This window comes from Eptatretus burgeri, chromosome 10 (genome assembly GCF_056783735.1).
Source record: "Eptatretus burgeri isolate ZD-2024b chromosome 10, Ebu_testis_v1, whole genome shotgun sequence".
Lineage (NCBI taxonomy): Eukaryota > Metazoa > Chordata > Myxini > Myxiniformes > Myxinidae > Eptatretus > Eptatretus burgeri.
In genome coordinates this window covers 12547015-12564514 of record NC_140970.1, presented here as the reverse complement: position 1 = coordinate 12564514, position 17500 = coordinate 12547015, and the positions used below count along the sequence as shown (strand labels likewise).

General features: G+C 42.3%; 1 protein-coding gene across 5 annotated transcripts in view; it reads left to right on the top strand.

Moving 5' to 3' along the window:
* The window catches only part of LOC147017951 (glutamate receptor ionotropic, delta-2-like), an 878371-nt gene that overhangs the window by 199297 nt on the left and 661574 nt on the right, over positions 1–17500 (top strand). The window contains exon 1 of one of the 5 annotated variants that reach the window (XM_085897092.1): positions 14239–14461. The exons of the other annotated variants lie outside the window; for them this stretch is intronic. The gene's annotated coding sequence lies outside the window, so the exon portion shown is untranslated. Of the gene's footprint in view, positions 1–14238; positions 14462–17500 lie in introns of those variants that run through there. 5 annotated transcript variants of the gene reach the window in all.

Genomic DNA, 17500 nt, shown 5'->3' with positions numbered 1-17500 from the left:
GACAGGAGAGGAAGTTTGAGAGCCATGAGTGGAGATGCCTTTGGATACCATAGGAAGAGAGTTTGGTGAGCAGGGCAGGGTCCCAGACCATGTCAAAAGCACATGTTATGTCGAGGGATATTGTTCTGATTTCATGTCGGGCATTGAGGACCTACATCCATTGTTGGGAGAACAGAAGCAGCATCCAGGGTAAAGTGACCTGGTCTGAAACCAATTTGATGATCGGAAATCAAGCCATTGGAGAAGAGGACGGATTTAATGTCTGAAGCGATGATGGATTCAATAACCTTGCTGATGATTGGGAGAAGGCTGATTGGTCTGGAGTTGCAGGGATCTGTTTTTGCACCTTTTTATGCAGGGCAGTAATGTTTGCTGATTTACAAGCAGATGGCAGATGACCTTGTGCAAATGAGAGGGTGAATAGAACAGAGAGAGGGTGAGCAAGAGCAGAGGAGCAGGTTTTTAGGGCATGTGGGCTGATGCCGTCTGGACCGGTTGCAGAATCTGAGTCGAGGTTTGAGAGCAAGCTCTCAACCTTGTCAGGAGAAAAGGACACAGAGTCCATGGACAGTTGGGTGCGACTGCGTAAGGTGGGGACAGAAAGTGATCGGTTTTGGACACAGATTTTGATGCAAACACCAAGTTTAAGCGTTCAGCCTTTTCACGTGCGGTAGCAGCAGTGCTGCCATTTGAAGTAAGGGAGGGGATTGAGGTGGAACATACACCAGAAACAGATTTGGAGGAGGTGGAGAGGTTTGAGAGTTCAGACTTGAGCTTAGAAAGATGTTGTTTTCTGGCTCTCCTGAGGGTAGATACACACTTGTTCCGAGCTTTCTGGAAGGAACTGAGATTACCCTCAGTTGGGTTTGCTTTCCATGAGGCAAAGGCAAGTTGTCTCAGGACAACTCCCTCACCACAAGTTTCAGTGAACCAAAGGCAGGAGGAAGGGTAGGACAACTGAAGATGAGAGGGGATGAAGCTGTGCATGAGGGAGAGCAAGTATCTTTGAAAGAATTCCCAGGATGAGTTGATGTTTGAGAAAGTCGCGATCGGAGACCAGTCTAGAAGTTTGATGGTTGCTTGGAGACCCTGCCAGTCGGCTTGAGTGAAATGCAGGACGCGACGGCACTGAGGTGGTTCTCTGATAACAGCCAGAGAGATGTCCACTTTGACAAGCATGTGGTCAGAAGAACCGATTGGAGTGGAGGAAGAAATGCAGATATTTTCATGGAAATTTGTCAAAATCAGATCCAGAAGTGATAGAGCACCATTGGTTGAGATCCGGGTCGGGAAATTGACCGATTGAATCAGTCCCAATGAGTCGCACAAAGCTGTTGCTGAAGTGCCATGACAGGTGAGAGAGGAACCCACACCCAGCCAACTGTCATGATGACAATTGAAGTTACTTTGCATGGCTCACAAAGTGGGTATGCCGTGGTATGTTTGTGTGAAATTCCACATAAAACTATTATGAGGTACTTAGACAAACCATCAATGGTCAGAAATGAAAGTGGACATCTTGGGGAACCTGTAGAAACCGGCAATATCATACTCTCCATTTCCCTGTTTTATTAAAGTTTAATTAAAGCAACAGAATTTGGGTATTGTAACCTTAGAAATGTTAGTTTGATTGGTAAAAATTTTATTTTACTGTACGTTTCTTATGTGACAGTTATTTTGAGTGTGGTGACTCAGAATGTGAACTTTGATGTCTCTTTTATGTTTTCATGATGTTATGTCTCCCTATTCAGGTTTTCTGGCATCTACCCTATCTGATGAAATAATGGATTCGTACATAAGGCTTCGTGTCCACTGCATCGAGAAAAATAAGGAGTCCAGTGTTAATAATGTTTGTTATGATTTTTATTCCAAATCTCCCTTAATTTCTTGGAAATATGACAAGAGTCTAACGGCAGAAAAATATAGATCAAAATTGTGATCAAAAAAAGAAAATTCGGATCGGAAGTAATCCCGTCTTGATTTTCGTGTCAGTCCCGTTATGTACGAATCATCATCTCTCGCTGGACGCAAATAACGCAAGCATTATAAAATCTTGCCGTCTTGCAAACTTCCCCGATTGATGGATACAATAGGCAATTGCAAGCGTGTCAGCACATTTCCATTCGCCGTCGAGCGCAGCGTATGTTTTCGTGTCCGTGTCTTTGCGAGAGCCGTAATGTATGAATCCAGCCTGAGGACGCCGAGCCGAACGAGGTGACTCGTATTTGTCTGATAATTCTTCATTTTAACCAACACTAGAATTTTTTTGGTGCTTCGTGAGGATACAAGAGGTAAGAATTATGTTTTTCTTTTCATGTTTAAAGTGATTATTTTCAAAAGTTCGAAAGAAATAGATTCGATTTTAACGTTATTTTTCGCTTACAAGTGTGGCTTTCTTTGCTACTGAAGTTGTCTGTGTTTTCTTCGTAATTTATAACATCGGACTCTCTCAAAATGTGTTGTTTTTTTTCTTTTTCCTGTCACATATTGAGCTTGTTTAAAAAGGCAGAGTAAAAATTATCTGTTTCTTATCCCAAAATATAATACTAACGTTGTTTTTTTCATCTGATTCCGTACATAACACTGACGCCAAGCTCGAAATTCGAATGTGTATTTACAGTGTTGTATATATTCAGTGGTAACTTTAAAACCGGACGTGCTGCAGGTCTAAAAATTTAGATTTAGCTATTTGAATACATGCAGATAAACATAATGGGTTGCATTTCATGTTTCCCTCAACTTTTTTTTCTTTGTGTAACAGTAGTGTACCCACTTTGGGAGCCATGCACTACTACATATGAGGAAGAGAGAGTTGAAATGAGAAGATAGAAGTTGGTCCATGTTTTCGGATAGTGAGGTGTAAATGGAATAATCACTCTTTGGTGGATGGTACAGTACACATATTAACATGAGGTGGGAGTGGAGGGGAACCTGTAGCCAGAGGTATTCCTCGGGGTGTGGGGGAGTGAGGGCAGTGCATGGAGTGTGAGGAATAGTCTTTGATGAAGAGAGCAACACCTCCACCAAGACAAGACTTCAATCAATGCGACTTCACATTTATGATCTAGTTGTAATGGGAAATATAGGTTTTATATTTCAATCTGATCTGATACATGGTCTTGCAGGCAGAATTTTTTTTTTTTTTTAATCTGGGTTCTTTTTGAAAAAAAAAATTAAAAAAAATTTCAGACTCACTTACCTGTGCCTGGATGTGTTTGAGGGTAGAGTGGTCACAGCTGAAACTGAAATTTACTTTTATCACATTCTGTATTCAATTGAATAATTAGAAGGGCACTCGGTAGTGCGCATACCTCCACCACGTAATGCCGGATCCACGAGAATATATCGGGCCCATAACATTTTTGAAATATCATGCTATATAGTACGATATAATTTTTGGCCCGATCTCTCAATGGTGAAGAATCACTTTACAATTTAATAATTCTCGTATTCAGATCCATATTCGGATCTTCACCAAAATCGAATAATTTCGACCTTGTCACACCCCCAACATGTCCACCAAGTTTAGTCTGAATCCATCCACAACTTTTTGAGATATTGTGTTGGAAATCATTTTTGGCATATCTCTCAATGGTGAAGAATCACTTTACAATTCTAGTAGCCGGATCTTCACCAAAATCTAACCAGGTCGTCATGATCATGAACCCAGTCTGTCCACAAAATGTCATCCAGATCCTTCCACAACTTTTTTTCGATATTCTGATCACAAACAAACAAACAGACAGAAAGGGGTGAAATCATAACCTCCTTCACCTTCGGTGGTGGAGGTAATAATAAGCTTCATGGTTCAGGGTCGAGTGTCTGAACAAAGAGGGGTTGCATAAAAGTGGGACATCTTGGTACCCAATCATCACTGCCAGCAGGTATAAAGTGGTAGGTCCAGTTTGTTTGTTTGTGCAAACGTCGACCAAAATTTTTGTACATTTTTTTTTTTGCACGATTTGTCCTTTTTAAACCGAGTCCCTCTATAAAGTATGTGCAATTACAATGTGAATAGATCTATAAAGTATGTACGCTACAATTGTATTGCAAATACGTCTATAAAATATGTATGACCAGGAAAATCACTTGCACTTCGCTGCAAAGCTATGTTTGGTGCTTTTGTTTGAACCTGCAGTTAAATAACATCAAATGAAACTTTGTAAAATTTGGAATATATTCTCACTCAGATTTCACCATCACCGCAATGCATATTGTCAAGTTTTTTTTTTTTAAACTTGATCGGTGAATGCTGGAAGTCATCATAGTGAGATTTTTTTTTTCTTTTAGTATATTTTGAAAACCCCCTTCCTGATTATGTGTTGGGTGACCAGGAAAACACAGAAGTGACCTTGCTCCTCTTTCTTCATTTCGGGCTCTTCATTTTGAAGATGGGTTCACTCTCTGACTCTCAGTGTCCAATCGTGCTCTTCTTTCATCATGCTCTTCATTCTGAAGACAGGTTCTCTCCATTTGACTCCGGGCATCCAATCATTGTCATTTTTCCTCAGGCTCTTCAGTTTGATGGTAGGTTCGCTCTCTTTGACTCTGGTATTCCAATCATGCTCTTCTTTAATCAGGCTCTTCATGTTGAAGATCGGTTATCTCTCTTTGACTCCGGGCGTCCAATCATGCTGTTCTTTCCTCGGACTCTTCATTTTGATGATAGATTCTTGCTCTATGATGATGGTCGTCCAATCGTGTTCTTATTTGTTCTTCTAAGTCATTATATCTCACCAGGAACGTGTGTCTGGCTGCAGGGGTGCTATGTTCAATATTTTGTCATCTGTGAGGCATATTTTCTGAGTTCAGCTTCCCCGAAGGATAGCCATTGAACCGTTTCCATCACATTCAGTGTGCCGAGGCTGGCACACAGTTAAATTTTAGTTGCTCCATTGTTCTGCTTGCTGTAAGCCACCCCCATCTAAATAAAGGGAATAGCTGTGCATTTGAGCTATGGAATATTTCCCTATAAAACCGAATGCACACTGCCATGAAACCATACTCGGAGTACCCTTTGGCACAGAGGTGGCTTTAGCCATTTGGGGGCCCATGCAAAATGCAGTAGTGGTTGAGTGGAGCCCCCGTGAACCCTGCCAATCTGTCATCGCACTAAAATACGCAATTTGACATCTCTCTTTGTGATGTCGAGGTATTCGTTCATTACTTATGCAATCTCAACCAACTAAACTTGCCAGTTCCGAAGGTGGGGTGATGCAAGTTATATCTTCGGAAATGTGTTTGTTTGTTTATTTTGTGATCATACTGTGTTGCTCCACTACCGGTGGTAGTGGAAGAAGGTTGTTGTAGAATTTTATAGTGAACGTTTTAACCGACTCGATGTAAATCCTGTTACTCAAATGAAAGCCACAATTAATTCACTGTCCACAACAGAAATTACATTACATCAGATAATTTTATTAACATAGTACTATGGAGTCCAACCCACTGAGATGGTATACATCCACAATGATTTGCACTGAGCTAAGATTACATTTCCTGGCATTTATAAGCTTTTGTGGGAGTGGAGGGGGCTGATAAGCATGAGGCAAAAGAACTCCAACTGCAATACATATCTACTCGGTGAAAAGTGAATGACATAATCATGGCAAAAGTTGGTGTTATCAACCAGGTCACTTTGTTCCATAGCATGACATTCATTTTATCAACATTTAGACCAAAAGACCCATTTAAAGGGAAGCATAACTGACAGCCAATTCGACTTATAGCATAAAAATTAAATTTATAAAGCACCAGCAACAATTACAGACAGAGTACATTAATATAATTATTTTCTTCCACAGGGTCTTGCGAGTGATGCTTCAGAGCCCCGAGTAAGAGGACTCCGTGTTGTTTTCACATTCGCTTCGCCTATGTTGCTTTATCTTCGACTGCAAAAAATCCAGAGGAATACCCATGTTTTGTTGCCTTTTCCCCACACTGGAAAGATGTATATGTAGCATCTTGAGCGTCGTTCCACCTTATCATGGCATTTTTACAAGGCCACTTCAAATGACAAAAGTAATAACAAATATAATGATAATAGCGTAATATTAGTATTAACATTACAGTATTGCAAAATAATAATATTTATCATCGTATTAACAATAATAATTGTAAAATAATTGGCAGTAATAACAAGAATAACGTGATCCCCTCTGGCCACTCCAATAGATAAATCTTAAATTATTTTATGCGATTGTAATAACGGTAACCCCCCTTCTCTCACCTGACACCACCAGCCATAAACACAAACTTGCGCAAAAAGCCGATCCAGGGGTGTAATGTGATCCATGACCAATGAGCTTGCTTTCACTTGCCAAGCCAGCCGTTCCTTATCAACCGTTTATTTGGGGTGTTTGCTTGAGTGCTTAAGCCACATGACGAGTGCTGGATAGCTGCTTGGTTATGGAACACACCCCGGCACGTGTGCTCGGCCTCAGACCCTATCCTGGTTCTGCCATGTGTAGAAGGAAAAAAATTAATTTCAGGTGTTTTTAACCCTTTTGCCCTTTTGTTGAGCTATTTTCCACTTTTAGCATCGCTGTGGTCGTTTCGTTTCATCCTTGGAACAGGTGCTCTGATTTTAAAAACTTCAACGTTTTGCCATGTGCATGGATGAGTCTATTTACTGATGAGGGATGTTTGTGACCTTACAATAAATTGTCATGTGGATTTGCGAAACAAAATTCATCCATCCATCCATCGGGACCATACTCTGTGAAGAGCGTTGGTGTGGCCGAAGCAGTCTCCTGGGCTATTGGGCACAATCCTGGACAGGTCGCCACTCCGACAAAGGATACCAGCAAGCTGGCACTCATTTTGCCGACCTCGGAAGGATGACAGGCAGAGTCAACCCCACCTGGTATTAATTAAACAGTTGAGTAGGATTTGAACTCAGGATCCTAGGATCCCAAGCCCACCACCCTAACCATTAAGCCAACACCAGGCATAAACAAAATCGATATGTAACAAGTCTGAAGACGACGATTGTTCACGAGCGGTATTTGACAATGTAGATTGGTTCAGAAGTCGAGGATGAGACAATGTCATAATTTTGACCAAGTTATAAAAAATGATCAACATGATGTGGTGCGAGTGACAGGTTATTAGCTGCAAAATGTCGAAAACCCGGTTTCGTTCAACAACTTTCAAAATTTGACCTTCGCATAACCTTTAAATGTCACTAAACAATGTTGTGGATATTAAAATAAGGAAACGATACGTGCTATAGCTTATTGGAGTTAGTTCGTCGAAGAAGGTCGAAAACCCGGTTCGATTCACACAACTTTGAAAATTTGACCTTTGTGGCCTTTAAGGTCAAAGGTCAAGGATTATGACCTTTGGTGCAAAACTTCCTCTGGAACATTCCAGGAACAATATAACGTCATATAGGCTATATGGCATTTCACACTCATCGGATTATCCAAACTTTGATGAAATCAGCGTAAAAACAAACTTGAAGGGGGCGCCACGGGCAAGGTGTTCGAGATAGAGAAAAATGTTTTCAAGACTTTAGGTGGCGAATGACCTCAAGATTATGTATAAAAATATTGTCATCCTAGCTCTCAAAGTTTGGGCGGTCGAATGATTTTTATGTCGAAATTCGCAATTTTCTAAGTTTTTGACCTTGTGACCTTGACCTTGGGACGAATATGAAAAATCGGACAATGACAAGTTTTAAATAATTCATTTTGCTATTCAAATTCCGAAGAACCCATTCCATTCAGTCAATTCCCGAGAAGAAGATACATTTTTAATCCGACTACCTCCTAAAAATGGCTATTTTTTTTTTGGGCGAGGCTCTGCCCACAATGGGTGTAGCACACCCTCATCCAGCAAAACACAACTAGACATTGATAATGAACACATAACCAAGTTTCATCAATATCGGATCAAAGTGCACGGTGTTATGCTCTGGACAGACAGACACACAGACAGACAAGCCGGCAGGTGGACATGGGTAGTCGACTACCCAATAGAACCTGATGCGATGGGCCCGTTCGATGGGGAATTAAGCACAAGATTAAGTGAGGATTAAGCACAAGAAAATTAATGATTCTAGCTTCAAGGGTTAATGCTGCAGATTGTTTTTTCATTAAAATACCCCCACATTTAGAGGTTTTTCGGCCGTTGCTAGGCAACGGAGGGGTCCATAGCAACGGTTCTTTCTCACACACAACTAGGACATACCATGAACCTACCATACCAGTTTCATGTATATCTGACTCGTAGTCTCTGAGATATAATGAACTTCGTTTTTTTATTGTTTTCGACCAGGGTTCATTCAAAGTCTATCTTCTCCGACAGTTTTCATAGGATCCGGCTGGAAATTTTTGACGATATGGCTGAATGTACTGCCCACAGTCGCTCGTGGCCCGATTTTTGATTTTCGAAAAAATTAATTTATTATGATTTTTCAAAAATTTCAAAGTCCCGTTGCTAGGCAACGGTGGTGTCCATAGCAACGCTTTTCATTTTCACACAACTAGGTCATGGTATGAACCTACCAACCAAGTTTCATCGAAATCGCCATTGTATCAACTGAAATCGCCATTGTATTAACAGAGTACTGGACCGAACAGAGGGACAGACAGACAGACAGACAAACATATTGACGGAAATATTGATAAGGGTGGACAAGTTTGTTTTTTTGAGATTTTTTTTTTCGACTAGATCGACTACCCAACAAACAAATATACAAGTTCATTTTTATAGTATAGATAAGAGCACTCAAACCCCACATACAAGTCCTGGCGAAGGTCTGCAATCTTTGATTGCTCTTTCTGGTGTCACAAACAATATATTTATTCAGAACTAAACAAACAATATATTTATAACAGCCCCCACAGTCCCAACCCCGGCCAACATTAATAATAGTAAATATCATTTTGAAAGTTTATCTTAAACTTCAACTGTGCATTCACAAGTCCCAGATATGTTCTTCTCATCTCTGTGAAGTACCACCCAATCTATATACAGTGTCTCCCTTCGGGAAGTCTGCTTGGTACACCTCATTCCCACATGAATAATAGCTGGCACAAGCCATCTGTATTTTCATGGCACGAAGATGTCCTTTTTTGAAGAGTCAGGAGCCATTTCTCTGTTGGTAATGATGCACAGCATCCTCTTTCCAATTGCAGACGTCCATTAAATATTATTGGGGTTCTGCAAAACTGCATGCCTCTAAGGCAATGGCACCCAACATACAGTGATCCCAGGCAGTTATTTCATTACTCTTTGTGCAGTCAGACCTTCCCCTCATGTCTAGTGGGTTAATGGGACGAAGTGCGTTGCATGGGCCTTATAGCGAAGTCTAATTATATCTCTATCTTCCATTATATTCTGATTTCAATTCAAACCTTTTCCTTTTAGCCATGGTACAAATCAAATCAAGCAAGCAGGCAAACACAGGATTTGAATAACAAGCACACGAACGGCCTCCTTTGGCTTGGAACCAACAAACTTCCTCCACTATAACCCCTACACACTGCCCAGTGCACACATGGCATTCCCTTTCATTCAAATTTGCACACCAATTTCCAACGGCATCTCACCTTGCTCACCCCTCGCTCACTAAAAACTCACCACCTCGACCACCAACACCTCCCACACATGGGAAAAAATATTCCCGCATCTCCTCCTCCCTCTGTATCGATACAATTCGCCACTAATTAGAGGCGTGCTGCACGGCTCAAGGTACTCGGACCACATGATAAGGGGACAAGCCACGGATGTTAGCAGCACCAACCGCATCTCGCCAGGGGTGCCATATGGGCATGCGGGATTGATGCGACCCTCGTCAAGTCACCAGAACATGGTAGGACGGGCGGTGGGTGAGTCACAGGAGGAGCGGTCCGAGAGTTCGGTATGGAGCTCCGGGCTGTGTCACGCCGGATGTGCAAATGAGACCGCTTCTGGCCACAGGAGCCTGGCAAGGCATGGCTCGGAGCACTGTGGCCCAATAGCGGAGTGGGATTCGGGTTGTCACCCCACCCTTCACCCGGGGATTATAAAAGGCAGATTGTGGAGCCATCCACTCTCTTTTTCACCTGTCTGCCTTGCTCTCTCTTTTACCTTTCTACTTTACTCTCTTCTTCACTGCTCCTCATTGTCTGTCCGTCGCTGGATCTGCACTCGTGGTTGGTGTGCAACAGACGTTCTTCTGGGAGCAGTGCAGAGCACACATTTCCACGAGCCCCAGCAAAGTGACAAAGCAGGAGATAACGCGACGACTCTTGAGGTGGGAATAATCAAGCGGAGTGACCCACGGAGGTACACGCAACACTCACAGACCTATACACAATTAGGCGAGGGATCTTTTACCTCATGCATCTTCTCTCTTCTCTCTCTTTCCACCCCTCTATATCATCCCCTTTGGACGCACAAAAAAGCATTCATTACTGATTCGCAATCACAGTTTCCTCTGGCACGACACCGCACCCCCACCCCACCCCAATATTGCACCCCCACTTCCCACTCCCACACCTTAGACACCAGTATTTCTCCCTCCTACCTCCCCTGAAGCGTACTGGATTGCGTTGGTTGGTCGACTGTGCTTGGTATTGCAAAGCCGTTCATCCTCATCTGCTCTCTTACTTTCTTTCTGACTATCTAATCTTCCTCGGATGTGTGTGTGTGTGTGTGTGTGTGTGTGTGTGTGTGTGTGTGTGTGTGTGTGTGTGTGTGTGTGTGTGTGTGTGTGTGTGTGTGTGTGTGTGCGTGTGTGTGTGTGTGTGTGTGTGTGTGTGTGTGTGTGTGTGTGTGTGTGTGTGTGTGTGTGTGTGTGTGTGTGTGTGTGTGTGTGTGTGTGTGTGTGAGAGAGAGATGGCGCCTGTTGTATAATAAGTTGAGATTGTAGAAGTTCTAACAGGATAAGTCTGCTCTGCATCTGTGTTTGTACATTGCTTACCTTTTGTCACACCCTTGCGATCCCACAAATTCCTTGCTATCCCTGCTGTAAATACCAAAAACACAATGCACTGTGCCACATACCTTTCCCTCACTTGATTGTAAATAAATGCTTTGTGTAGAAATGTTCCCAGCTCGTTGTCATCTTTTCCTTCATTGGTCCAGCATAGTTTGTATCCTAGCCAAGCCGGGACGTTATCCCCCAATGATCTGTTTTCCTAGCCGATACGTCCTTGGGCAGTTACGCTCAGCTGCATCTGATCCGGTAAGGTGATCCAGTTTGGACAATGCATACCGAGGGCGCACCCCCTGGTAATTTGATCACGTGATCATGAGATAAACGATATTTATGAGACGGAGGACCCTAAGTCATGTGGTCGAATTATTGGCGTTCACAGTCGATTAGCGACCTGCCCCATCACAAAGCTATTCGTGGGTGACTGCTTGAATTTACAGAGTCTGGTGGGAACCTGAGGTAGTCCCCCCCTCCCCCTCGTGGTCTTCTCACCCAGAAATACCCACATCCACAACAATATATAACCAAGCATGCCATGATCACATGAGGTACTCCCGCAATGTTCAAAGTCCATTCACTTGTCGTGATCCGTTGGGGGTTTTGGGAGAATGCACCTGCCCACGACACTTCAGGCCTTGCACCTTGCACACGACACTTCAATCCTTTGGGTGAACTGACAAAGTTCTCGAACTCGATCATTAGGCTGATGCATATCTCTTTCTCTCAGGTAATTTTCCAAATATTTTTGGCTTCTTCTAGAAGCTTTATGAGCCATTTTGGGTAACAAACCTTATCTCAAACGCACAAAATACAGAAACACTCCTGAATGAACATTGCTGTGAAGGGGTTATGCGCATGCATACCAAGCAATCTGGGGTGGATTACGTCATTTTGAAAGTCCTGTATTGAGACTTGTTCTCCTTCATCAGGAGAAAGCTTTTGATCATGTTGACCTTCGGTAGATTTTTGAAATAATGGTACTTGAGGTGTTTGAACTTAGTTCTACATTTATCTCTTCAATTAAAATGCTTTATAATAATATTTATAGTGTTATTAAGATCAGTAATAAGCTTGTCACACTGTTTTCTGTTGAAAGGGGAATTCGACAAGGTTGCCCTCTTTCTTCGTTGCTCTATGCTCTCTCCGTCGAACTGCTGCTGGTTTCCATGTGCTCCAGATTCGCTGTGTTTTGGGTTTTCTCATCTTGAGACGACCTGCCGAGGTGTTCGCTTACTCCAATGATATATGCTTGTTTGTGCAGGACCCCAATGATATTAACGCCATTGTTCATTATTTATCCTTCGATGAAAAGGCTTCTTTCAGCGAAAGTAAATTGGAGTAAAACGAGTGCCCTTTGGCTTTGTACCTCTTGTCACCTCGTACCAAAGCTTCTTGTGGGTTAACTTTAGTGTGAAATACTTTGGGGGTGTTCTTGGGTAACAATCCTCCAGTAACAAAGAATTGGGCTGGTTTGCTACATTTTGTTGCGGTAAAATTGCAAGAATGAAAAGGTTTTCTAACCCAACTGTCTTTTGGTGCTGCATCTTCCAGTAGTGTGACTTCAACAACTGTAGAAGTGCTTTGTATCTTTTTATTTTGGAATTGAAAACACTGGCTGTTACTAGATGTTCTCAGTTTGCCACCGACTGATGGAGGCCAAGGTTTGGTTGTTATAAAGTGGCGGTTAATGGCCTTTCGTCTGTCGGTTGCTCTGCACATGTCATATACGTGCCCTCCTCCACCATGGGTCAGCGTTGCTTGTCACCTGTTGCAAGAGGCTGGCAGACTAGGTTATGACCGTGCTCTGTTTTGATGGATCTTTCTAAACTTGATATGTCTCCCCTCTCGGGGTTTTATCAGAATTTATTTTTTAAAAAGCATGGCAAGCCTCGATGATAACAACAGCCACACATTCCTACACAAAGCAAATGTTCCTTGTGGTGCGTTTCTTTTACAACCCCTATGTTAATGCCATGCCTGCTGATAGGTGTCTTATTCAGCATTTTGTTGATAAAAACATCACATCTGTTGTGGATATTCGAAGCCCAACTGGCAATTGTCTTTGAACTGATGCCTTGGCAAGTCTGGTGACCATCTGATCTTCTAGACTTGTGGCACTTGTGTATTATGTCGTGCACTTCACATCTGCATGCAGCTTACTCCTGCCTGGGAGCAAGGTCTCCCAAATAATGGAGTAGGTACAGACCGAATATCTTCATCAACCTTTCCTTAACTTTTATACAAATTTTCTCTTGCAGACTGTGTCATCGTTTCACTTTTAGTGTGAGCTTGAACGCACAACCTAGTTTTCCAAAACAGAGAGATCTTTATTTGGATTGTGTTAAATTCCTTTTGCATTGGCAAATAATACATTGAATTTGATGGAGAGATCTCTTGCCTTGTTCCCCCCCCCCTTATTTTTTCTTAATTGGAAAGGTTTTTACAACCCCCCTTGCACCCTAACAACATGGTGACCTCGAATGGAGAATAAGACATTGGATTCAGGGTCCAATCATTGGTTACACCAGTTTTCACATCTCTTGGCAGGTTAGTGTCCATTTCGTAGCAAGCTGGAATTCCTTTTTAACATTTATATTGAATGTCAAAGGTTATCTCCTTTGTTTCATTTTCTTCACAACTGTTTTGTTCGTTTAGGTTTGATTTCTCTCGACCTGTGCGTTTATCTCTGGTTTAGACCTTTCACATAAAAATTCAAATACCGTACTGTATTTGTCAATTTCTTGCTTGCTTAGGTAAAGATGGCAGTTAGGATACAAATCAAATAAAAAGGAAACTTAATGGTTTCAAAGTAAATGATGGAAATATTTTATTCATGTTTAAAACCTTTGTATTAAATCATGTGAAGTTAGACTTTGATTTTTGTTCAGTAACATGGAGGTTATTACAGTTTGAAGCCAAAATGGTTTATTCGTGAAGTTATTTGTGAAGAATGAGAGAAATGTTGAATTTTTTTTTTCTTCTATAATTTGCGGTTCTGTATTTTAGTTCAGCTGTCTGTTTTTGTTTTCTTTCCTTGGAATGAGAATCTGATTCCTCTTTTGAAGTTTTTGTTTTTTCAACTGGTTTTATACTTTTTTTCTGTTTTGTAATAAAAGATACAAAACTTGGCTCTCCCTCTCCCTCTCCCTCTCCCCTCCCTCTGTGGCTCCCTTGTGTATATCTTGGACACAAAGGGACACAACGGCAATGGCAGCAGCGATGTTGTGGGCGGCTTCATGCGGGATTTTCTTTCGCTCCATCACGTGTGCCCTTGTGTTGCTGGTGCGCGTCTGGCTTTTGGGCGTGCGACCGTCTGGCGCGCCGCTGGTCCCTGCTGCCGTGGGCCTGCCCTTCGCTTGCCTTGACCTCGATGTGGAGAGCTCTAGCTCTTGTGGTGGTTGAGCAAGAATCGGCGTGCAGTGCCGGTTCTTGGTGATCTGTAGTTTTTCTGTGATCTGGACTTGTGATCCTGCTCATTCCTCCACTGGTGTGGAACACCGTGTGCAGTTGCCTCCCGGTCGTGGTATTGTTCTGGTAATCACGGACGCAGCTCATTCTGAAGTTGTTGGTCATCTATAATGAGGGTGCTGTTAAGTTGCAAGCCAGGATTATTTTTAAGTTCTCGACGATTTTAGTTTATCTTGTTGTTAGCATTTCTGTTTTTTTTATTTTTTATTACGGAATAATACCAAGGCTTCGGACAAGAGTGATTCGCTATACAATCTCAGAACTTTCGGAGTTGTGGAAACTGTAGCCCTCAACTGAAAGTTTGTTTTCCCCAGGATATTCTTACAAACACTCACAGTTTCGGTGTTGCGTGCAAACGTGGATGCTGGATTGGGAGAAAAATGTGGCGTCAAATAAATGTTGTGACTCACCATCCTTGTCAGCAACAACCTTCGGACAAAGGAGTGATTTGATTTAGAAGCACAGATCTATTGGAGTTACGTAATTGTTACTCAGCTGAAAGTCTGCTTATACCCCAGGATATGTTGAGAAACATTCACAGTTTTTGGTATTGCGCGTAAATGTGGATGCCGAGCTGGTAGAAAATTTGGCGTCGATTAAAAGTTGTGGATCCACGTCCTCATCAGCAATCTGTCAGAATAAGGAGTTTGAGGCGTATTTTCACTCATTCTGAATGATCGTCATTTGCATTGCCGTCGATACTGCTTGTTAATGCTAAATCACTGTGCAATAAGTTTGATGACCTCACAGCAATTATAGTCTCCCAGTGCAGTGATGTATATCTAGTGGCAGTAAGTGAAACTTGGTTTACCTCACCAAGCCATTCCACATGTTTTGACTTACCAGCATTTACTCTGTATCGCTCTGATCATGATGGCCGAATGGGAGGAGTTGCTCTTTATGCTTGAGGTTATATCAACGCCTGACAAGTGTGTAACAGTCTTGTCCCAACGCATCTTAAAATTATTCGGGTTAAACTGACATAGTTGCCTACTGTGCGTCTGATGAGGAATGTCCACATATACATTGTCTATGTTCCACCACGATCTCCCTGCCATCAGGAGATTTGTGATCACATCATCGAGATGGTTGACCTGATTAATTCAATGAAATAGGCGGTAGTACTCATCATGGTGGATTTTAATGATCTCCGCACTGATGTTATTGATCAACTTGCCCTGTTGACACAGTTAGTTGTAACTCCATATCGGTGATTTTGATTTCGGTGATTTTATCGGTGTTTATATCGGTGATATCGGTCAAATATCGGTGATTTTGATTGATATCATCAACGAAGGAACATAGTCCAATGTAATGTCAAAAAAGCTAAGTCAGTTTACTTTCAGAAGAAAGATGAAATCATTAAACCACCAGAGCCTGGACAGATTAGATTATTGACCGGAATGAAGAAGCAGTCCTATAATCTTGCTTCTGCTGATCAATCTCCTCGTCAGCTTGCCAATGATCTTAACATGCATTTTTCGCACATCTATACGACGTTACCTCCGCTGGACCTGGAAACTCTTACGGCGTATCTTCCAGCATCTGCACCTCCACTGAAAATCCAGCAGCATGAGGTTTACTTCTGTCTTGGCCATCTCAACGCATCCAAGGCATCACATCCCAGTGATGTACCTACTAGTGTTCTCAAAGAGTTTGCACTGGAAATCTCAGGCCCTGTTGCAAAGATATTTAACAAATACATGCAGAATGGTTACTTCCCTGCTAAATGGAAGTATACCTCAGTATGTGTGATTTCTAAGACTCCTCGTGTTATTGAATTTGATCAGCTTCGCACCATTTCGATGAGGTATTTTTTTTTTCTGGGGTGTTTGAGAGTTTTCTTGCTGACTGGTTGAGAGTCGATTTTATACCTCACATTGATCCTGCACAGTTCTGTTATTGCATATGTCAGCTATCATTTCTTGGAAGCATGGCTGTGCTGCTGATGTGCCCCTCTGACAGTACATTGGTACTCATTTCACCGACCTTGGAAGGATGACAGGCTGAGGGAACCCCACCTGGTGTTAATTCATCGGCCAATGGGGCTCCCAAGACCCTAACATTCCAAGCCAGCCACCTGAACCACTAAGCCAACACCAGGCTTATCCTGCACATTATAGAAACATGAAAGGAAGCTCAAGCAACCACTATTTAGTCCACATGTGAGATGTTTCACATCAGAATGTTGACCAACGAGGTCATTCTGCAAATATTTGCACTGTCAACTTTACGAAGGCCTTCAACCTCGTCAACCACTCCAAGGTCATCGAAAAGCTCATTCAGCTTGGGGTTGATGCTTCCATTCTACTACAGTGTGTAGTTTCCTTTCTCATCATTCCCAAGTGCTTCGTTACCGAGGTCAGACATGGAACCCCTTGTGTCTCTTATGCGGAGTTCCACAAGTGTCAAAACCAGGACCCATTTTGTTCCTTGTTCGGTGAATGATGCAGCTGTAACAACAGGATACCGTTGCAAATATGTGGACGACTTGAGCATGGTTGAAGTGTTGCACAGAACTCAACAAAGTTCGATGCAAGCCCATGGTGATGCACTTGGTGATTGGTGTTGCCTCAAGGGCGTTAGGCCGAAGCCGAAGAAATGTAAGGTCATGCAAATATCTTTCCTCCAGAATGTCTCACCCAAATTAAACATCGTCATTGACAACTTCTCTCTGCAAAGAGTTCAATCGTTCACTCTCCTTGGTCTTGTAATCCAATCCAATCAGATCTGAAATGGAATAGTCAAGTCCAGCAGATGGTCTCTCATGCTGCATGACGACTCCACGTTCTTTGGACTTTGAAGAAATTTAGTGTGAGTGCCCCTGATCTTGTTGAAATATACAGTGTTCATCCACCCTTTGCTGGAGTTTGTTGTGCCTGTGTAGGATTCTGGCATTACAAAGGCCGCTCAGAGTGATGAGATTGAACAATTCCAGAAGCGTGTGCTCCATTTTATTGAGTACCCATCTATTCGGTCCTACGTGCAACAACTTAGTCATTTTGATACACAATTGTTGAGTGAATGCAGGAATGAGCTTCTCTTGTATTTTGGACTTGGTCATCTATAGTCTAAGCATCACCGTAAGATGGTGGCTCATGTAAG